The following is a 24,584-nucleotide window of genomic DNA, read 5'->3' as shown; positions in this document are numbered from 1 at the left end:
CACGTATTCATGATGTCAGTTCTACTAAAAAATATTAAAGTCTAAAAAGAATGCTGAATTTTCTCAGTAATTCCTTTTTCCTTCTTGAGAAGAATGTGTATTCCCTGCTGTTGCTGGATGATAGATATCAATCGAATCCAGTTGTTGATTGATGGTACTATTCAGTTCAAATATGTCCTTACTGATTTTCTGCATGCTACATATGACCATTTCTGACAGAAGAATGTTGAGGTATCCCCTAGTATACTAACGGACTGATCTATTTCTTTTTTGCAGTTCTGTCAGTTTTTGCATCTCATATTTTGACGACCTGCTGTTAGGTGCATACACATTATGGATTGTTACATCTTCTTGAAGAACTGACCCCTTTATCATTATGTAACATTCCTCTTTATCCTCAAAAATCTTCCCTGCTCTGTAGTCTGCTCTGTTTGCAACTAATAAAGCAACTTCAGCTTTCTTTTGATTAGTGTCAGCATGGTATATCTTTCTCCATCCCTTTATTTTTCATCTATATGTATCTTCATATATAAAAAGAGTTTCTGTAGACAACATAGAGTTCGGTCTTGACTTTTGATCTACTCTGACAGTCTCTGCCTTTCAATGTATTTAAACCACTGATATTTAAAGTAATTACTGATACACTCATGTTAATGTCTACCATATTTGTTACTGCTTTCTATTCATTGTCTTTGTTCCTATTTTTGTCTTCCATTCTTTTCTGTCTTTTGCGGTTTTAATTGAGTATTTTATATGATTCCATTTTCTCTCTTTTCTGAGTATGTCAATTATACTTCTTTTTAACTTTTTTTAACGGTTGCCTTAGAGTTTGCATTATACATTTCCAAATAATCCAAGTCCACTTTCAAATAACACTATACCACTTCATGGATAGTGTTAAGTACCTTATAAAAGGATATTCCTAATTCCTCCCTCATAACCCTTGTATCATTGTCATCATTCATTTCACTTACATACAAGCTATAATATGTAATACATGTTGCTATTATTATTTTAAACAAATTATGTTATCTGTTAGATCTATTAAGAATAAGAAAAATAAAAGGTTTTATTTTGCCTTCATTCTTTCTCTAATGTTCTTTTTTAATGTGGATACAAGTTTCTGGCCTACATAATTTGTCTTCTCTGAAGAACTTCTTTTAACATATCTTACAAGGTAGGCCCACTAGCAACAAATTCTCTCAATTTTTGTTTGTCTGAAAAAGTCTCTGTTCTCCTTCACTTTTGAAGGATAATTTCACATGATACAGAATTCTAGATTGTTGGTTATTCCTCTCAATACTTCGAATATTTCACCCAACTCTCTTTTTGCTTGCAGTTTCTGAAGAAAAGCCCTCTATACATGAAGTGTTTCTTTCTCCCTCCAACTTCTTTCAAAATTATTTTCCTTATCCTTGATTTTCTGCAGTTTGAAGAAGATATGCCTAGGTAAATCTTTCTGGGCACTTATCTTGCCTGGTGTTCTCTGAACTTCCCGTATCTGTGGTTTGGATACCGATTTGGGGACGTTCTCTATCATTATTATTCTGTTTCTTTTTCTCCTGGTATTCTCATTATGCATGTGTTGCACCTCTTACAGTTGTCCCACAGTCCTTGGATATTTTTTCCTTTTTTTTTTTCTAGTCTTTTTTCTCTTTGCTTTGCAGTTTCAGAAATGTTTACTGACATATCCTTAAGCTCAGAGATATTCTTCCTCAGTTGCGTCCAGTCTAATAACGAGCTCATCAAAGTCATTCTTCATTTGTTATAGTGGTTTTTATCTCAAGCACTTCTTTTTTTTCTTAGATTTTTTTCTCCACTGACATTACTCATCTGTTCCTGCATGTTGTCTACTTTTCCCATTAGTACCCTTAGCATCTTAACCATAGATGTTCTAAATTCCTGGTCTGATAATCCTAATATCCCTGCCATACCTGAGTCTGATTCTGATGCTTGCTCTGTCTCTTTAAATTGTGTTCTTTGCTTTTTAGTATGCCTTGTAGTTTTTTTTGGTTTTTTTTTTTTGTTGTTGTTGTTGATTTTTTTTTTTTTTTTTTTTTTTTGCTGGAAGCCAGACATGATGCACTGGGTAAAAGGAACTGCAGCAAAAAGTAATGTACTAATGTGACGGGGTGTCGGGAGAGTGGGAGCATTCAATAGTGCTATGGATAGGTCTGAGTCTTTCAGTGAGCCTGTGCCCCACCTCTCCCCCAAGCTGTGAACTTCACAAGTTCTTTTCAGTCCTGTGTTCCCTTCCTAGGTGGAATAGGATAGTAATAGGGGGCTGGAATTGAGTATTTCTCTTCCCTCATGTGGAAGGCTAGAGCAGCCTAGAGTTGGGTATTTCCCTCCCTCTAGGTCAGTAAGCCTCTGATAACATCCAAACAGATTACATAGGCCCTGGTAAAATACTTTTCCTTGATAGCAGATCTTGTTAAGAAAAGCAGAATACCTTGGCATATTTCAAAATGGTTACTTTCCCCTCTCCCAGGAAGTACCAGGGGATTTCTCTCTGATATTCACTGTGAGGACCTCGTAGTGTTCCTGGAAAAATCATCAAAGTGTGAGGGTTCCCTATCATTGGGTCTCCCTAGAGTTTTTACCTCAGACTTGTCCACATGGAGTTTCCAGGGATTCAATTACATTTTAGATTTTCCTACCCAGCAGTGGTTCCCTTAGTGGTTTCTGCTAGGGTAAGTTATCGTTCTCTGTATTTGCCTGTCTATCTCTCCAATTTGGGGGCAATAGTTTGCCCTGTGACCTCACTTCTCTGACAGATCTAAGAAGAGTTGCTGATTTTACAGTTTGTTCAATTTTTTACTTATTACAACAGAGTGATGACTTCTAAGCTCCTTACATGCCAGACCAGAAACCAAGAAAAGTGTGTGTGTATGTGTGTATATATTATATATATATTCACTTTCAGCTTTAAAAAAGTGTGTGTGCGTGTATATATATATATATACACATATATATTTATTTTCAGTTTTTACCTTTTAACTAACTGATAGAGTGATGTATAACACCATTATGATATTAAGGAGAGAAAAAAAGGAGATCTGAGTTTCTCTCAGTGGCACAAAAATTACCTAAAATATGATTAATCATAGTGTTTATCCTAAAATTAATACCAAAATACAAATTATTAAACATTACACTTCATCCTTTCTGAAACAATGAAAACATGTAGACAATTATTGTAGGTTATCATTTAAATCACATGTCATTACTATAAATTATTTCCTAAATAAACACCTGAATATTAAATTTCCATAAGGGCTTTAAAAATATATATATTAATAAGTACTACACTTCACTGGTTATTCTTATTGCTCAATTATAGAAAAATATAGCCTGTTTCTTAATTCCTAAAACAGCATTATAATGTCTTCTAAACAAATTTAAGTTTTAAGATTCTTCTTCTGGAAGGAAAAAAACATCAGCAGAAAGCTAAAATTTCTATCTGAAATTTGACATATGGTTACCAATTCCCAACATTTTCTATTGCCTTGAAAATTACCTTTATCAAAATTACTTTACTTAGAAAATCTCAGTGAACTGTACAGTGCTATCAGTACAGTTCTTATAGCAAGAAATATAGCTATTTTTTTCCAAATCACACTGTAAAACAGCTCATTACTTCTTATATTACTGACTTAAATTTTATTCAACTGAGTTTTAACATATTTAACCAAAAGCATGCTGGTTAAATAAGATAAACATGTCTAATTCACCTTAAGCATTTGAAAGTTTGTTTAAAATAAGCCTCAAAACATAGCAAGAATATCAGGATAGTTAAACCCAAGGGAACATATTAACAGTATCTTCACTTTACATAAATGTAAATTTATTTTATTATTTCCACATCTGTGATACATTAGGTACAACAGACATTTCTGAGTCTTTTAAACAGTGAACAGATGGTTAATCACTACAAAATCAGGAGCAAGTATAACATCTTATGGAATTATCAATAATTAATAATAATCTTAAGCAGCCAAAAGATAGCTACAGAGTTGGACAAATAATTTTCCCAGGAGGATAATGAGAAATTAGGATGAGATATATGGAAAATGATTTGGGGGTGGTCACAAAAAGAATTAGGAAACGTGACCATAGTAAGAAGTGAAAGATTATATAAACACTCCTACAAAAAAGAAAATCTATCCTCAAGAGGGTTGTCAAATCAGAATGATGATGGATGCTTGCAAAAGATAGGAAAGAATGCTATAAAATTTTCACTAATAATTTGCTAAAAAATAAAATATATTCCCTGAGACCCCACATTCCTGAAACCCCAAAATAAAGTCAATGTCTAAGTAAAACTAAAACTTAGTACTTGACATACTTTCTAGCTAAACGTAATAACTAAAAAAATGGACCCAATTATGTCAGTTTACAAGGGATAAAGAAATGAAAACATCAAAAGCAAAAAATTAAGGCACTCTAATTATGTCAGGTGGTTATATATAAAAATAAACTATTCAGGTGAGAATGGCTATGTTAAAGAGACAAGATAGCCTAGTAGACAGAACACAGAAGGGAGTCCTGCTCCAAAAAAAATGTCAAATGATTTTTACAAAGTCATCATATCCAACCTCTAGAGCTGAGACAATGTAGACTCAGTGGAATCTTTTAAGGAATAGTGATATGATGTAAATAAATAATAGTGTTTTCTGGGTAAGGAAACACTACTAAAGAGAAAAGAGTTTTTCCTAACTTTTAAAAAGAGAAAATTTTGATTTATTAAAATGTAATCTCAATATGAACTGTAAAAAATGGCTTACCTTTCTTCCCCTAAAACATAAGAAGCTGATGAAATCACATGATATTTCCAATGGAAGATTTTATTGATTGAATCTGGGTCACTAAAATTGTCAACTGTTTAAAATGAGACAAAAGAAAGGGATAAGCATTAATTATATACAATTATACATAGTACATTTATTGTTAATATGAAACTTATCTCACACAAAACCTCCAGGCCACTCAAATGATATATATGTCCCTAGGTTTCAACTCTGCAGGGAAAGCTCATTTGAAGCAACGATTGGACAAATAGTTAAAAGTATTTAAAAAATTCCTGACCACTAAATGTAAATAGCTTATTAACTTAAAAAAAAGTTGTAATATTTATTATCACCCTACTTTAATTCTTTTTCCTAAAAAGAATATGAAAATTTAGCTAAAACAAAAGGGCCCCACTTTTTAAATAAACGGGGGGTGGGGTGATGGTGGATAGTCAAACAGCTTCAAGGACAAAAAGCATGTTCCACACCAGATCATATTTACAGTTCCTCATCTAGAATTCAACTAACATCCAACTGCAGCAATCAGCCAAGCTTGGCAAATTAAAATAACAGTAATTTTGACAGATTATCTTCTATAAATATTCAAATATGGACGTTTGTGTGCACGCAAGGGTCTCTATATGACAGTCAAAATGCTTTGTTTAGGATCCTAAAAATGAGCATTTTTTTCACCCTTCATTTCTGTAGGGTTCCCCTAAATCCTTAACTTTCATTTTAACTCTTTTACCTTAACTGATAAAGAGACCAATTATTAACAATTCTGTGGCCTGAGTCATACTATCTATAGCCTGAATTAAAAATGTAAGAATAAATTCCAATAAAGCACTAACAGACAAAAAGAAAGTACCGAGGATCTTTGAAAATCTAGATCTGTAAAGACAAAAGGAAAGATCCAGGAATTGGGGGCAGCGGGGGTGGGGAAGGCAGGGAGAGGATCCTGAAGGATGACAACTGAATAAAGATTAACTTTTTATTCATGTGATCAGGTATGCCTTAGTAAAGTAAAATCCAAATGTAAAGAGCAAGTAACAACTTGATAAATACGGGATGTATTCAAAGTTTAATTAAGACAGACTACCATATATTTGGCTCAAAGAAAGACTATGCTCTGATGACAAGTTCAAGTATATCAAAGTGCCAAAAGTAGGGAAATGCAATTAGTATGAAATTCAAACCAAATTTCTGAAATCCATAGATAGCCCTATTTAATCAAAAGTAATGGCTTTAAATGAACACGAGCTTTTGATGCAAGAATTTTCTCTTCCTATCCTATCTCCCATTAGTCAGTTTCCCTTAAACATGTACACAATTACTGAAAAGCCTCAGATGTTCCAGGGAATCTGCAAGTGACAGGCATGCCTCTGTATCAAGAGCAGCATCAAAATTATGGAAGAAAAGTCAACCTATTCGGAGGCATTGCCCTTCTGGTCCCAACTGGAAAGAAACAACTATAAATACCTCTACTAAAATTGCTCAAAATATTTATAGAAAGTAGGCTTGAAAGAAATTCTTACTACATAATCTGTTCACCATTCAATCACCCAAAACCAGGTCCAACAGTGGATCCAAGCCATACCAGTGGTTCTCAAAGAGAGAAGAAAAGTCTTGTCTAGGGACCAGTAGCTGCAGCCTCCACTGTGAGCTTGTTGGAAATGCAAAATCTTAGGCCCTATCCAGGGGCATATTGAATCAGAAGCCACATTTTAACAAGATCCCCAAATGATTCATATACAAGGTAAAATTGAAGAAGCTCTGCAGGAAGAAGAGTATTAAAATGAGGGAGAAGGTATGATGATCTGTTCAAAGATTTCCCATTGCAGGCCACTGTTTGGCCAATAAGCAACCAATTTTTGACCTCTGGTTTATCATACTCTAACAACAATTTCTGTATTTTGAAAAAGGGATCCTGAAAAACAGAAACCCCTTGAGAGCCAAAGAAATGAGTATCTAATGATTAAATCTCAGACCCCAAGAAGGGCTGTGACAGAGTTATCTCAAGCCCCCAAAACATATTAGCTAGATAAGTAATTTAAAAATAATAATAACTCCTTTCATTCTAAATCCTAGACACAAAAAGCATGTGGGGTCCCTCTGGCTGAGAAAGAGACCAAGAGACCAAAACCTATGCCATCATGTAACCAGAAGAGGAGAAGGTTATATGTGCTGGTTATTCAGTTACAGTCTCTCAGTTCCACATCCATAATACTCAGCTCAGTAAGGCTGAAAATAGAACTCTGGAGACTACTTTTCTCTTTTGCCATCTAGCTTCTTTATACTGTCAATAAGGACACTCAAAGGAGAAATTTGCTTTTTCCAGTCAGTATTGCCCCAGCAGAGGCCCTCCACTCCAGAAGCAGCAGTTGGTGACAGTCACAAGCTTCTTCTGGCACTCTCAGAAGTACCAGCAACAGCCAGGCAGTACCACTCCAGAAGTTTTGAGCCCCAACTCTACTCTATGCTCTTCTTTGTTCCCCTAGCCCTGTGGATGATGGCTGCTTTCCACAATTACTGTCTCTGTGTTACTCCAGTGTTCCCGTTTTGCCTTTCAGTCTCGAACACCTGTATAACCCATTCCTCCATTGTATTAAATTTTCTTGGCAAAATTATCTAGTGTAGATTATTGCCTTGTCCAGATTCAAACAGATACATCATGGCTAGATAGAATAAAATTTCAGCATGATAGTGATCACTTTGGGAAACTACTTTCCCAAAACATGATAGTTCATGAGAAAATATTTACTGTCTCTCCCCAAAAATATGCACAAGAAGGGAAATGGAGGCAAGAAGTACAGCTGAGAAAGAAAAAAGAGGAAACATAACCTAAGAAAGTAATGTACTGAAACAAGTATCATGTTAGAAAACACATTTTAGTGCTCAAAAACATAAAGAAAAAGCCCATAAAAAGTCTGAAACAAATGTATGTTTTCCACCTTAGTAAAAGTCACAGAATTTAAGTGGAAGGAACTTAATTTTTCTGCCTCTGTCATCATTCAGTTTTGTTAAAGCAATTTTATACTGAGTTTGAGTTACTATACTTTCAGGAAGCTGCTGAGAAATTAGAGGGAATCCAAAGAAGATTACAAAAATGATGAAAGTGACAGGAAAAAGAATCCATGAAGAAAGGTTCAAGGAGCCAAACTTTTTAGTTCAGTCTAGTGTGAAGAAAACTTCAGGCCAACATTATGAACTGCCTCCCAGGTACAGAGTTCTGACCAGCTATGCTGGTCATCCATACAGGTGCTTAAAATGAGAGAAGATAAAGTAAATGAAGACAGAAAACGGAGCTACTTAGCTTACCAGACTCTCCTTCACATCACTAAAGTAGTAGCTCTTAATGCTACTCACACATAAGAATGACCCAGAATATTTTTTCACAAAAGAGAAAAAAATACTAATGATGATGACAATGTCCAGAACACTAATGCTACAAGTCTGATTCAACTGGTCCGAGGTAGAGTCTAAGTCGGTTTTTAAAAAAACAAAAACAAAAAACACCTAAGTGTTTACAATGTACTGACAGAGGGATTGAGAACCACTAAAGGAACATTCCGTAACTTTAATACTAAAGGTATGGTCTAAAGACTAGCTACATCCAGATTACCTGGGGAGCTTGTTAGAACAGCAGCATCTGAGACCTATTCCAAAACTGGTAAGAATCTACATGGTACCAAGATCCCTGAGTAATCTGCATGCACATTAAAGTATGAAAAATACTGTCTTAAAACAGCCTGAGTGTGTGGGTGTGTGCAGGGGTGTGTGTGTGTGTGTGTGTGCGCGCGCGAGCAAACTCCAGCCTAAAAATAACTTTCTAAGTAAAATTTTTCTAAAGTTTTAAAATATTATTTTTTTCACTTCTAAATTCTATTAGTGTTTACTGACAATACTATTTTAGGGAGTGAATAATAACTAATATTTATTTCAGCCTGTACTATTTGCAGGCATTCTTCTTTACAAAATGACTTAATCCTCAAAACATGTCTATAAAGTAGATAATTTTATAATCCCTGTCTTACAGATAAAACTGAGGCAAGAGTTACTTAAAATAAATAACTTCTCTGGGTCACACAACGAGTAAGTGGCAAAGCTGAAAACTGAACCGAGACAGTCTTGTTTAAGAGCTTATATTCTTAACCACAAAATACTACGTTACACCATACCAAAACATTTTGAAATCATTCAGCAGGAAAGTATAATTATTAGAAATAAAACCTCTATAAGAGTAAAGGAAAAAAATCAGTGTGCTTTTCTCTGATTTAAAAAGAAAAATCACCAGTTGTAACAGTAATATTATCAAATCAACATTGTTATGGGTCTGTGGTATGGCCCACACTTAAAACAGAGAGGAATACGACAGAAAAGACATTAACTCAGGAGATTACTTATAACATCCACACTGTCAATATTTGAGGGTGAGCGATACATAAATCAATGCTGTACGTCAGCCTCCTATGAAAGAAAACTTTTTGTTAATAACCACTTTGCTACCTGAATTTGGGAAATAACTGAAATCCCAGGTTAGGAGATAACATTCTCCTCAATGCTTCCTTAATTTACCCTACACTCTTCCTACAACTACCACCAACAACAACCTCAGAAAAGTAAATACATAAGGCTATGATTATTTTTCACAATGTAAGGCATGATGTAAATTTAGTCTAATTATTCTCCTCTTCTGTACTGCACTGCTCTTAACTTCTAAAAAAGTTGACTCTCTACTTCAGTCACTACAAAAACAAAATTTCCAGACCCAAGAAGACCCAAATGATACTTTCGAAAATGCTAAAGATGACTTTTAAAGAAGTCAGACAGAGGCTGTCAATAAAATGCCTACTAGAAAGTTTTAGTAATTCATGTGAATTCTAAGTAGCACAAGAGAAGAGCCAAAGTTCCCAGAGATAAGTAATATTATCTTACTGGCAACAGATTGAGTCTAAAATATGCAAAATTCTACCCTTTGAGTGTTTAAAGCAGAGCAACAATTCCTACTATGTTTAGCTTCATTCAGCCCAAGCATACTCCTAAAAAAAAGTGTACAATACCATTTCATTAACAATGACAAAGCCCTCGTAACCTAGTTTCTGAGAATGAATAAAAGTACAGGTATTAAAAATAGAATTGCTTAACCCACAGAGTTATTAAAGTGGATGCTGGAGCCAGAAAGATTTGAGGATTAAAAATACCAATGCAAAGACTCACTGAAATGGAGTCTTCTAAACACCTAAGTTTAAAATTATGACTTGAAGCAATTAATTGGTTCCTTTGGGTAAGGTTTTACCTGAAGAGTCTCAAAAAGCTGAGGTCCATGTGAAACACTGTAAGGACAGAATTTGATTTCCCAAAGAGCAGATATGGAGTAAAACTTCCTAGGATGCCAACATACACAATGTCCAAAAGAAGAGTGTTCTTAGGAGGGAAGAGGCAACTGTCAAAAAACAAAGAAGCTAAACATTCTTGATATGACTCTTTCATTAACTAATATGACTAATAAAATGACCCATATCAAAACTCCTTGAAAATTTCCATCAGGTGCTAATTATTAATATTAGTTAACTAATATTAGTTTTTTCCTTTCTAGTTAGTACCAGAAAACCACTCTCTTCACCTCTCTACCTATCTTCATTAACAGTATGTTCTCAATCCGCCTTACTTTCTTACTCTAATGAAAAAGACTACATTATTTGAATGATAAAATAAACTGTATTTATGAAAAATTAAAATATACCTCAAAGAAGTGATATTTATTAAATATTAGTTGAATTAATAAATTTCACCACCCTTCTACCCTCAGAACATGGAAAAATCATATTTATTATACATCATGTATAAAAATTTAAATGGAAACATTTACCAGCACCAATAAAATAGAAACCTTATTAAATCAAAAAAACTATTTAAAAATCACTAGAATCATTTTTAAACATCAGAAAGAAAAAATTTAAAAGATGATTCTCAAACTTCATAGTGAATCAATTATTTATTAAGCTCATAAAATTGCAGAATCTGAGCTCTGTGATCAGAGATTCTGATTCATAAAGTCTGAACTTCTGAAGATGAACCCAAAACTCTACATTTTAACAAGATTCCTAAGTGATTATCATGTAGATTATCCTTGAACTACACTTCATATATACTTCACCTCCAAACCACTGACAATCTCTCAGTAAGTCTTTGAGGTCTAATCAAAATGCCCACTTCTGTCTCTCATTTTAACAGCCCCAACTTCTGCTTAAACTACATGCTTGGAACTAACACAGAGAAAAAATTGTAGCAATCAGTTGTTGGACATACATTACTATGGGCATGAAATTTGTATAATCTCTTATATATACATAAGGATTTAATGATATATTGCATGTAAAGTTCACAGTACAGTGTCTGGCTAAAATAAATAAATGCTCAATAAAAGCAGTTGCTAGTTGAAAACTAACGTCCACACAAAAACTTGCAGATGGGTATTAACAGCAGCTTTATTCATAACTGCCAAACTTGTAAGCAACCAAAATGTCCTTCAGTAGGTGAATGGGTAAGTAAATTTTGATACAAACAGACAATGAAATATTATTCAGTGCTAAAAATAAGTGAACTATCGAGTCATGACATAGGGAAACCTTAAAGTGAAAGCCAATCTGAGAAGGCTACATACTGTATGATTCCAACCAATAAGCCAGTCTGGAAAAGGAAAAACTGAGGAGATAGTAAAAAGATGAGGAATTGTGCAGGGTTGGAAGTTGGGGAGAAGCAATGAAAAGGCACAAAGGATTTGGGGGGCAGTGAATACACTCTTAAAGGTTTTATAAAGATAGATACGTGTCATTATACATTTGTCTAAACCTACAGAATGTATAACATCAAGAGTGAATCCTAAAGTAAACTATGGACTTTTGATTATGATACGTTGATGTAGGTTCACCAATTTTAACAAATGTACCACTCTGGTGGGGAATACTGACAATGAAGGAGGCTATACATGGGCAGGAGCACGGGGTAAACAGGAAATCTATGTACCTCCCTCTCAGTTTTGTTATGAACCTAAAACTGCTCTTTAAAAAAACAGTCTTCATTAAAAAAAAAAAAAAGTAACCTGCTATTATCCTTAATAGTGGAGATATTATTTTGTGCGGGTCCTCCTAACAACCCTAGGAAGTGGTTGCTTTTATTTTGAAATTGTAGTTAATGATACTAAGGTTTAACAATTTGTCTGGGCAATAACTTGCCCAGAGATAGTTAAGGAGCAGAGACAGCATTCAAGAGAAACCATGTAACTCCAAAACCTGAACTATTTACTCTAACCTAAGATAACTTCCTAAAGCAGCAGGGCAACCACAGCAGGTACAAAACAATTCCAAGGTTATAACTACCCTTTACAAGAATTTTCCTGAGTCATCTCCAGCACAGTCATGACCTAGGCACAGTCACAAATATTCCTATAAGATTAAGAATTAAAGAAGGACGGTCATAGGATAGGACTATGATGGATGGCTGAGAACAGGTAACTATAATAACCAAAATTAAGTATAGGTTAATGAATTACTTCATAATAAAGAATGTTCTAATAAATATAATTAATATTTAAAGAGTGTTTAATGTTTTCACAGTACTTTAGAATTATAAATTACTAATAATTCCATAACAAGAGTCAGTAAGACTATTAACCTTCCAGCAGAAAATATGGTCAAGTTAATGAAATCTCTTCTAAAGTCATTCTGTGTTAGCTATTTAACACAAAGATATTACAAATTCAGTCTCGGGACTCTCAACAGCTAAGGAATGTGATTCTTAGTTAAAAGTCTAAGAAGCCGTAACGGGGTCAATTCAAAACAACAAAAGTGACTTCTATTTTATCCACACCAAACATGAACATAAATATGAAATTCAAAGTTCTCTAACATGACGTTTTCCACTCAAAAGTTATAAAATTTGATTATGTTTCTAATGATTAAGTTTTGTGTATGACCTTTTTTTTTAAACACTCTAACTTTTCTTAAAACATGTTTTTCCCCTCATCTCGTTTCTCCCAAGTGGCTATCGTTTTCTTTCTTTCAAGTATATTTCTAGATTGCCTGTTCCCACGACCCATCCCCAAAATGGTAAGCATTGGTTTCCACAAACTTTCCTTACCCCCATCCCTGAACCACAATTACATTCACAACAAATAAAACACAATTCGTCATGGCAAAAAAGATCTGTATTCTGGTATTCTGACATCAGCATACCACTAAAATTAAAAACTCAGAAAATAAAAATTACTGATGATAAAAGTGCATTCTATTCTGTTAAATTGCACACACAGAATTTGTATTTTACCCTGGTATCTCTCAACAAGTTAATGCAAGTCCTACAGCTGTTACTTAGTTTTATAAATCTTGCAATTTTACAAATAACTAAGAATTTTAATGAAATGCATTAAAATTAGGCTCTTAGCCAAATAAAATGATACATAACACAGAACAATATACATATATAACTCAGCTAGAAAGAACACATACCTCTCATTTGCTCACTCTCTCCTTAAAGGAAATTAAATCTTCACTACTTGTCCCATACAAACCAGAGAGTCTCTGATTCACTGCAGTGCTACTGCCCTAGAAATCCCAGTACTGCAGGAGGAAGCCAAAGATCAAACACTTCCTTCTGCTGGAGATCTGCTCACTAAATACATAAAAGCAGGTATCGATCGCCAATACCTAAATTTTTACAAAGAATGTATATAGTTAGAAAAGATTTATTATCATTTTTATGTGATAAGCTTATTAGCTGGGTTCTTTTTGAGGAAAAGCAGATTTTGGAAATCCCTGCCTAAAGAATGGTGTAACCTTAAACATACTAAATCCCACAAAAGTAAATCAGTCAAATCAGCGAGGTTGTGATGGGTTCCAGAAAGAGGCACAGAGTCCTTGAACCAACAAACACCACATTTCAAGAGTAAGAACTGTGTGCTTCTCTTCTAGAGCTCTGTCTATGGAAAAGCACTGTGCTCTTTATACAAAACCAGAGCCAACAAACTTATTTGATGCCAGAAATTTGGAATCCCCAAGAAGTCCCCTAATTATATAACACCCACAGTACCTCAAACAACAGGAAGCCTAAACATTTGGTAAACATTCCCCCACCCCTTCTTACTAAATATAAAAAATATGTTCCCCTTCCTGAGCAGATTCTCTGAATACAACTGAATATGGTTATCTTTCGGCCCCAGACTGCCTTCCACCACTACGCAGAGGGAGAAAAAGCCATCTATTTGCAATTCAATCAGAAATTTTTTAAGAACATATCTTCTAATGGCATAAAAATGCACTATCTGGTAAAGCAATCAGTAGCCAAATGTGGCCAATGAGCGTGTGAAATTTGGCTAGTTTAAACTGAGAATTGCTTTAAGTATAAAATACACACTGATTTCAAAGACTTAGCAGGAACAAAAGAATAAAACGTTTCATTAATATGTTTATATTAATGAGTTGTTTAAATAATATTTTGAATATATTAGGTTAAATAAAATATATTACTAAAACTAATTTGACTTGTTTCTTTTTACCTTTTTTTAATGTGGCTACTGGAAAATTTTAAATTACATGCATGGTTCACATTATATTTCTATCAGACAGTGGTGATCTATATAAACTAGTGATCATAAGCCCTTACTAAACTTCCTATATCAAGCTTCTATGCTGATATAACATCATAAAATCTAGTCCTTCTAAAACCCTCACCAAAATTTCCTTTCCACCTGATTTACAAGGTAGATTATATTCAGATTCCTAAAAATTCAATAATACTTCACCTCCTCCACCCCCCTCCCCAACACCCGACCCAAGTTACTGGCCTTAAAATATTCATCTTTGTCTCTAATGACTATCACACTTAGAGAAGGGGAGGCAAAAAAATTTTCCCAAAGGGGCCTCCAAGTTATCTTTAAGAAGCGATATGTGGTAGAGTTAAGGTTTTGGTTTCGAAAATCAAAAGGCACAAAAACACTGCCTTCCATTGTGCAAAGCATTGTAGCTCAGTTTCCTCATCTGTAACAAGGGTAAATACTTTTATCACTTAACATTAAATTAATATTTCATTTAACTAATATTCAATATTAAAATATCAATACCATAGGTTATTGTGAGAGAATTTCTAAAAAGCGCGTAGAATAGCACCTGGGACTTAAGTGCTAATAAGCATTAGCTATTATTGTTATCATTCTTTCCCTTTTTTGTCCTGCTTCCTGAACCTATCATTCTCCTCTTTATACTCCTGGCTGACTCATCAATAGGTCCTCTCCTCAGCCAAGCCTGTAGCATATCCAGCAAAATGTAAATACACAACAACAGATGGAGAGGGAGGTCACTTGGGGCTGACAAAGACAAAGAACTCCAAACATAAGAGTCCATAAGAAAATATAATGCATCACATAACAGAAAGATTCCACAGTACAAGAAATAGTTAAGCTAATTCTGGGACCCTGTAAAAGACATCTTTAAGGGGGTTGGAATAGATATTTCTAAAGTCCCCCTTCAATCCTCTATGCCCCTGGCAAGGTATCCAATCCAGATGTTAAAATCTGGAACCTATCCCATTGACAGTACTCAACAAGACTAAAAATTGTACATTCTTTGTGACACTTTGACTCAGCTATTGACTCATATCTGTACACCTAAAAAATTAACAAGCTCCTACTGCAACTATTGGAGAGCCTAAGTTTAGACCTCTATCACATGGCAACACGAGTTAAAAACCTGCCCACTCATACCTAAAGGCTCAAAGAGCAGAAGATATGTGAAGGTCGAAATGCTCCCTTGTAGCATACTGAGTTTCATGGAACTACAGCAGATTTAGGTGACTAGTTCATTTAACTTAAGTCAAAATTGTTCAGCTTAACATCTCATTACCCATCTCATATTCTGTCACCTATTACAGACATTTGCATTATGTATTTTATTTCCTACTTCCCCAAACTAGACAGAAAGTACCTTAAAGGCAAGGACTATATCTTCCTTAATTCAAAAGTCTACAGCCTTAAATCTGATATATTGGATACTCAAATATTTGTCATGCTGGATTGATTGTTATGACATAAAACAATATTTTTTTGCCTTTGTGAAGTCTTCAGCTTTAAAAACAATTTCACGTGATTTCATTTAATTGTCCCATTAATCCTACAGTCACATCAAAGACATAGCCTCATTTTTTATGAAGTATCTGAATCTCAGAATTCTAAGTAACTAATTAAAAATTATTCATTTTAGTATATCTTAATAAGCAAATTTTTAGTCCAAGACCACACTGGTCATAAGCGACAGAGCCAAAGCTGCACTGCACTATATCACACCACATACACTAGAACCTTTCTCAGAGAGAACCCGTAAGGGAAGGAAGAAGATGAAAGACAGTGACAAGTTTTGATAACGAGATGAATGTATGGCCAGTCCCTAAATAAAACTGAACTGCTTTTCACATTTCATTTTTCCTATCTTATTGAAGTCTCAAAGTTTTATTTTCCCTTCTAAAAGTTTCTTTCTGTTAAGTTTCTTCCTTTATCCTCACATAATTAGTTGCACCTTTATCACCAAAATTATACTCCACCTCAAATTTTACCTATCTGCCTTTATACCTATAAACCACTCTATATTTTAAAAGTTATGCAATTTTGTAAATACAGTTTCCTTATTCTGTCTTAATGAATATGTTTTACTATTAACTTGAATTCGCCGGTATTTTCTGAAATGGCTTTTGCTCAAAGCTACCGTGTCTAAAAATAACCTACTATATATATAAGTCCACATTCTGCTGATATACCCACTAAACTTATGTGAGAAAATAACTGGCAGTTTCTTTATAAAACTACCTACAACAGCAATCAATCAACATTAGCTGACACCAAGATAATAAAAGCAAGGTTAACTTGCTGCCTATTGTCACTACTGAGTTCATATTTAGAATGTCGTATAAATCTCCTATTTAATCATTGACAATGTAATTCACTCGACTTCTCTGAATCTATCTCCTCATGTGCAGTAATAAGAAAGTTGGTCTAGACCTTTGGAATCTTGTTAAGATCTAAAGAGTTCCTGAGCCTGGGGGTTTAAGTCCAAGTTTATTTTCCCTGTAAAAGTTGATTTATTATTTTAATGCACATATTTGCACCTTTTCTATCTACTGTACTTGAAGGTAAGAACTATACATCTTTGTATCCTTTTCCCTTTGAACGTGGTGCTATGCACATAACAGGCATGTTTCAGTTGCTTTCCTACCTTAAGTGTTAAATTATTAGTTTTGGCAGAAAACTCTTTCAATTTCCTATGTGTAATTCAAGAGCAAATCACTACAATATTGAAACAACTTTTGAGACAACAACACCGTAAAATTAGGTTAGAATCCAAGATATGTTATTATAGCCCATGATCAATATTCAGCATAACCAGCATCTGCAAAAGAGATGGGGTAACTACTTGGAAAAGAAAGACTGGCCCCAAACCCTGCTCTTAGTCACAGTTCTTCATAACCCTTATTTCCATTCTGGGACTGATGACCTGAAAACCAGATCTTAGAATGACATCCACATCCCTAGATCATAAAACTATAAGAAAGGGAGAGTGAGGGGAACATTAACATGAATGTGTATTTTACTTCTGATTAATTGTAACAGAACTTGCTCCAAAAATTAAGAAATTTATCAAACTTGTTTTTAGACAAGGTCAGAGGCAATCTTCTACTACAATAAAATTTGAAAAAATATTTTTAAAAACATAGACGAAAGGTTTTTCAGGTACTTCCAGTCAACTTGTAACACTGTCCACGTTAGCTTAAATTTAAATTGAAAAATTACTACCCTTCTAAGAAGTTTTAGCAGATGCCTAAGCCTTGATAAAAATCACTAAACTATGTTTGGAATACTCATATATCTATAAATTCAATGCAGCAACAAGCAGACAACAAACATTTCATTGTGCATAGAGCATAGGAAAACAAAAAAGTTTCCGGGAACCTTAGTGAAGAGTTACATACAATCATCACATCTGCATGCAGTTAAACACATGGCACTCCAGTTTCGGGAATCCTGAGCTTACCAAAACTTTTACAACTAAATTTGGGTTACTTGGGGTGAGGGAAAGAGATGCGAAAGGGGAGTAAGGAGCCTTTAAAAACCCCTATTTTGACTAAATCTGCAGCTGTAATTGCAGCTGTTCTGCAGCTTTTTTTGGTTATTTAATAATAACCAAAAGTAAGTTTAATGAACTGGAGAATTTAATAGGAGAACTTCTTCATAGTTAAAGGCAATTTTTTACTATATAATTAATTCTCTATTGTTTTTGCTCTGCAACTAATAGATAAGAATTGTTATATAAATGCAAGATGCCTTCTCAGCTTCCTTGGATGCTGGAATTTTTAATGTTTCTTTTAACATTAAAAAAAAAATTTGAAAGTACACTTTCAAATGTATTTTTTAAACTGATAACCAGCACAATAGCCAAAATAGCACTGAAAAAGAAAAAAACAAAGTTAGATGGGTAGCACGACCTGGTTTCATGACTTCTTATAAAACCACAGTAATCAAAACAATAGTGGCATCTAGATAGACAAAGAGATCACTGGAACAAATCAGGGAATCAGAAATAAACTCACACATATATGATGAACTAATTTTTGATAAAAATCAAAAGGACAGGCTTTTTAACAAATGGTGCTAGAACAACTGGATATCACTATGCAAAAAAATGAACCTCTATTCAATTTTTGTTCCATATTTTTAAAAAATTACTCAAAATGCATCATAGAACTAAACATAAAACCTATTTTCAGAAGATAACCTAGTAAAAAACCTTTAAAGCCTTGGATTAGGCAAATGTATCTTAGATACAAAAACAAAAGTATAATCCATATACAAACAAGTTGATTTCCTGAACTTCATCAAAATCAAAAATGTGTATTCCTCAAAAGACACTGTTAGGAGAATGAAAAGATAAGCCACAATCCTGGAGAAAACCTCTGCAAAGCATAGAACCAAGAATATATAAAGAGTGCTCGAAATTCAATAATGAGAAAATAACCCAATTAATAATAATAATGGGTAAAAGATTTGAACATTTTACCAAAGAAAATCTACAAATGTTAAATGAACACATGAATTAATGCTCAATATAATTAGCCATTAGAGAAATGCAAATTAAAACCACAAAGAGATACCACCATACACTGGTTAGAATGTTTAAAATTTAAAAGAATGACCAAATGTTGGTAAGATACAGAGAAACTCACATATACTGACAGCAAGAAAAAAAAAAGGTAAATCTACTCTGGAAAACTATATGGAAATTCCTAAAAAGTTGTACACACACATACTATATGATCCAGTCATTCCACATTTAGGTATTTACCTAAGGAAAATGAAAATATAAGTGAATACAAAAACTTGTATATTAATGTCTGTAGCAGCTTTACATTTAAGAGTCAATAACTAGAAAGAACCCAAAACGTCCATCAACAGGTGAGTAGATAAAAAAAATTGTGATATATCTGTACACGTCACTTATCAATTTATTGCCCCTCAGCTCTGAATGCATTCACCAATATACGCTGTATGATAAAAAACAAAATTCCTTTCAGTATTCCTCCTTTAACATGCACCATGTTCAGCTCTCTCAGTAGAGGGCGCTTGATGGACACTGAAGTAGAAAGAACCTCTCCAGCAGTTTACTGAAGGGGCTGGAAGGAGAAGAAATGTTGGGTGTGGGTATGAGGACTTCCAGTAGAGTGCTGTGCCAGCCACCTGCAGAGAAAGCAATCCTGCTACCTCGAAGCCTCAGACTGGTAGACACATCTCTGTTGACATGGAAACCAGAGCCCCTGAGCACTCTGGAAATCTCTTGCCAGTGCCAGCATCTACACTCCCTTCCTCTACAAGGCCCCATTCAGAGTAAACACAGTTGTCTGTGGCCCAGATGGATACACACCAAGTTACCTCTTCTGCAAGCCCCCATGCAGCCCACACACTCCAAAAGTTTCCTGCCCCTGTTGGCACCTGGACTCCCACTACATAACCATCCCACCAGTTGCTGATCCCATGCTCTCCTCTTGCACGCCAGTGAGTTACCATTGCTTATCCAGCAACTTCAGGCCATCTCTGGCCTATACAAACCATGAAGTTCTCACTATCCAGTCAACTGAACCACATCTCCAATGAGATCTTACCCCCTTTCAAATTTATCTTCCTTGGGTACTCTCCCAAAACCCTAAGGTACTATATAAAGTTTCCTTATATCTTATAGTTAACTCTTTTGTCATAGTTAATAATCCTTGATATTAAACTTTCCCTCCTTAACCTACTATATGGTTTCTATCTTCTGACTGGACCCAACTACAACACACAAGAGAAATACCACTCAGTAATAAAAAGGAATGAAATAAGGATACATGCAACAACGTGGATTAATCTCAAAATAATTAAGCTGAGTGAAAAAAGCCAGCCCCCTCCCAAAAGTACATACTATAGGTTCCATTTTTTTTAAACTTTAGAAAATGTACTAATTTATAGTGACAAGGTTTATCAGTATTTGTCTGGAGAAGGTGAAGGTCAGGAAGGGATGAGGGAAGGAATTACAAACAAACAAGGAAATTTTGGGAGGTGATAGATATATACCTTAATTGTAGCAATGGGTTCACAAATGTGTATATATGCCAAAACTTATCAAGTTGCATATTTCAAATATAATCACTGCTTTGTATGTAACTATACTTCAATAAATCAGTTTTTAAAAAATAAAACTATATACTTCCTCATCAACCTGCAAAATACCCTATATTAATCTATCAGGAAAATCAAATACATGCTATAGAATTATAAAACACTTAGAATAGTGTTAAATTAATCTGGGAATTAATATTCATATATGGATAAATGGATTAACATCCAATACAGAGGGAATTCCTAAAACACAACAACAACCCAAAAAAGCCCAATTCAAAAATGGGCAAAGAATCTGAATAGATATTTCTCCAAAGAAGATATAAAAATGGCCAATAAGCACATGATAATATGCACAATATCACTAATCATTATGGAAATGAAAATCAAATCCATGATGAGATAACGCTGCACATTCATTAAGATGGCTATTATTTTAAAAAACAGAAAATAAGTGTTGGCAATGATGTAGAGAAATTAGAACCCTGTGCACTGCTGGTAAAAATATAAAATGAGGTGGCCATGTGAAAAACACTATGGTTTCTCAAAAAATTAAAAACAGAATTACCATATGACCCAACAATTCTACTTCTGGACACATTCCCAAAAGCACTGAATACAGGGTCTCAAAGAGATATTTGTACAGCAATGTTCACAGCAGCATCATTCACAATAGCCAAAAGGTGGAAGCAACCCAAATTCCCACTGACAGATGAACAGATAAACAGAATGTAGTATATACACAAAATGGAATATTATTCAGCCTTAAGTTAGAAAGGAAATTCTGACACCTCACATAACATGGATGAACCTTGAAGACACTATGCTAAGTGAAAAAAGCTAGTCACAAAATGATAAATACTGTATGATTTCACTCATATGAGGTATGAAGAGCAGTCTTACTCAGAGACAGAAAGTAGACTGGTGGTTAAAAGGGGCTAAGGAAAGGGGAATAGGGAGTTACTATTTAATGGAATAGCTCTGCAAATGAAAAAGTTCTGTGGATCGATGGTGGTGGTGGTTGCATTAAGAACGTGAATGTACTTAATGTCACTGAACTGTACACCTAAAGATGGTTAAAATAGTCAATGTTAGTATGTATGTATATGTTTATTTTATCATGGTTTTTAAATTTTAAATAATTTTAAAAGAAAAAAAAAAAACAGAGTTCATTTCTACACTTTGCAATAGTTTTATTAGTTCCAAAATAGAGATGCTATCTTAACAGTGTGGTGGAAAGGACAGATTCAGATAAAAAAGCAATCACATCAATGGAACAGAATACAGAGCCCAGAAATAAGTCGATCTTCAACAAAGGAGGCAAGAATGCACAATGGAAAAAAGACAGTCTCTTCAGCAAGTTGTGTTAGGAAAATTGGTCAGCAGCATGTAAATCAATGAAGTTAGAACACTCCCTCACACCATACACAAAAATAAACTCAAAATGGCTTAAAGACTTAAACATAAGAGAAGACACTATAAACCTCCTAGAAGAAAACATAGGCAAAACATTTTCTGACATAAATCTTAGCAATGTTCTCCTAGGGCAGTCTACCCAGGCAATAGAAATAAAAGCAAAAATAAATAAATGGCCCCTAATTAAACTTATAAGCTTTTGCACAGCAAAGAAAACCATAAGCAAAACAAACAACCTACAAAATGGGAGAAAATATTTGCAAATGATGACTGACAAAGGTTTAATTTCCAGAATATATAAACAGCTCATACAACTTAATAACAAAAAAAAACAATAACCCGATGCAAAAATGGGCAGAAGACCCCAAACAAGCAATTCTCCAGTGAAGACATACAAATGGTCAATAGGCATACGAAAAAAAATGCTCAGTATCACTAATTGTCAGAGAAATGCAAATCAAAACTACAATAGATATCACCTTACACCAGTCAGAATGGCCATCATTCAAAAGTCCACAAACAATAAATGCTGGGGAGCATGTGAAGAAAGGGGAACCCTCCAACACTACTGATGGGAATGTAGTTTGGTGCAGCCATTATGGAAAACAGTATGGAGAGTCCTCAAAAAACTAAAAATAGACTTACCACATGACACAGCAATCCCACTTCTGGGCATATATCTGGAGGAAACTCTAATTCAAAAAGATACATATACCCCAGTGTTCATGGCAGCATTATATACAATAGCCAACACATGGAAATAATCTAAATATCCATTGACAGATGACTCGATAAAGAAGTTGCAGTATATTTATACAATGGAATACTAATCAGCCATAAAAAAAGAATAAAATAATGCCATTTGCAGCAACATGGATGGACCTGGAGATGGTCGTTCTAAGTGAAGTAAGCCAGCAAGAAAAAGAAAAATACCATATTACATCACTCGTGTGTGGAATCCAAAAAAACAAACAAGCAAGCACACACACACATACACGCACACAGACAGACACACGCACAAATAAATGAACTTATTTACAAAACAGAAACAGACACAGACGTAGAAAACAAACTTAGGGTTACAGGGATGAAGGGGGTGAGAAGGGATAAACTGGGACTTTGAGGTTTGCAGATACTAACTACCACATACAAAACAGATAAACAACAAGTTTCTACTGTATAGCATAGGGGACTATATTCACTATCTTGTAGTAACCTGTAATGAAAAAGAATATGAAGAGGAATATAGGTATGTATATGTATGACTGAAACATTATGTTGTACACCAGAAACTGACAAAATGCTGTAAACTGACTATACTTATATATATATATATATATATTTTACATATATATATGTAAAAGCAATCATAGTCAACAAGCATTCTAAAGCCCCCAATCAGGGTTCGACATAATTAGAAATATCTATTTGGTCTCTCAACCTCTTATTTCTTACACAGAGATCTAAAACCCTTGTAATTTCCTGAGTGATAGGGGTGCTAGGAATATTTTTTGTTCTGGTATTTGGTCTTTGACCCTAGTTCCTGACTGAGAACTCCCAAAATCCTAGTAATTAGCTGCGTGATGAGGGTGATAGGAGCATCTTACACAGAGCTCCGAAATCCCTTGGAATTTCCTGAACAGAGAATCTTTTATTCTAATGAAGCTACTCTTTGTGGGCTCCTGGATAGCTTCAGGATGGAGACTGGTCACCAGAAAGACCAAGCCACGATTAGAAGCTTGGAATTTTCAGTGCCACCAGCTATCCTCCAGGGAGGAGAGAGGGGCTGGACATTGAGTTAAGAATCCATCACACCTAAAATGACATTTCCCTGACTTCTGTGAGCAATGATAGCAAATTATCAGACCTAAAGAGATCACAGGGAACACCTCTGCCACACCCTGAGTTTTAGTCAAGTCAGACAGAAGTGTGGGTAAGGGCACCCACCGCTTGCAACTGATGTCTGAAGTGAAGGCAAGTCTCATGGGACTGGGCCCTTAACCTGTGGAGTCTCTACTAACTACTCAGTGTTTTCAGAGAACTAGAGAATTGCTTGGTGTGGAAAACCCACACATCTGGGGTCAGAAGTGTTGTGAGTAGAGGAAACGAGTTTTCTTTCACTGGGTCACTAAGGACCCAAAGATAAACAGTCCCCATAATTAAGGGGTTTCTGTTGTAATCATATATACATAGAGGCAAGAAAGCAAAACAAATGGTTTTGTTAGATGGCATTATTTCAAACTGATTCTAACACCGCCCAGAACCGACTGTAAAGAAGAGTTTTCAAATGATAGTAGCAAAATATTTGGTTTCTTCACACAAGAAAATTTTAATTCAATTCCCCCACTCTTAAACTGAAAAGAACCATTCCTGAAACATACCATTTAAGAGAGAATAGATGGAAATATGAAAAAGAATCTTGCAGATTTGGGGTAGATTCGACATCATGCCCATATCTGCATAGTAATCAAAATCACCCCACCCTCTAGACACCAATTCTTATTTTTAGTCATCACCTTCTAGCGTCATCATTCAACTTACTGCTGATCCAGATCAAGAAAGAACTTTAGGTATGTGAAAGAATAGATATCAAAAACACACAATTCACTGCCCCCTCAAAAAAGGAGGAGGAGGAAGAAGAAAAAAGAAATGCATATTAAAAAATTATGGAAGATGTTGAATCTCACTCA

General features: G+C 34.7%; 1 protein-coding gene across 4 annotated transcripts in view; it reads right to left on the bottom strand.

The window, feature by feature from the left end:
• The window catches only part of FUT8 (fucosyltransferase 8), a 255,203-nt gene that overhangs the window by 165,283 nt on the left and 65,336 nt on the right, over positions 1 to 24,584 (bottom strand). For 3 of the 4 annotated variants that reach the window (XM_031453883.2, XM_064486044.1, XM_031453882.2), the window contains one exon: positions 4,788 to 4,881. The exons of the other annotated variant lie outside the window; for it this stretch is intronic. The gene's annotated coding sequence lies outside the window, so the exon portion shown is untranslated. The remainder of the gene's footprint in view (positions 1 to 4,787; positions 4,882 to 24,584) is intronic. 4 annotated transcript variants of the gene reach the window in all.

Source organism: Camelus dromedarius, chromosome 5, assembly GCF_036321535.1.
Source record: "Camelus dromedarius isolate mCamDro1 chromosome 5, mCamDro1.pat, whole genome shotgun sequence".
In the NCBI taxonomy this organism is placed as follows: Eukaryota; Metazoa; Chordata; class Mammalia; order Artiodactyla; family Camelidae; genus Camelus; species Camelus dromedarius.
Note: the sequence above shows the minus strand (reverse complement) of the source record. Positions and strands in the feature narration are given on the sequence as shown.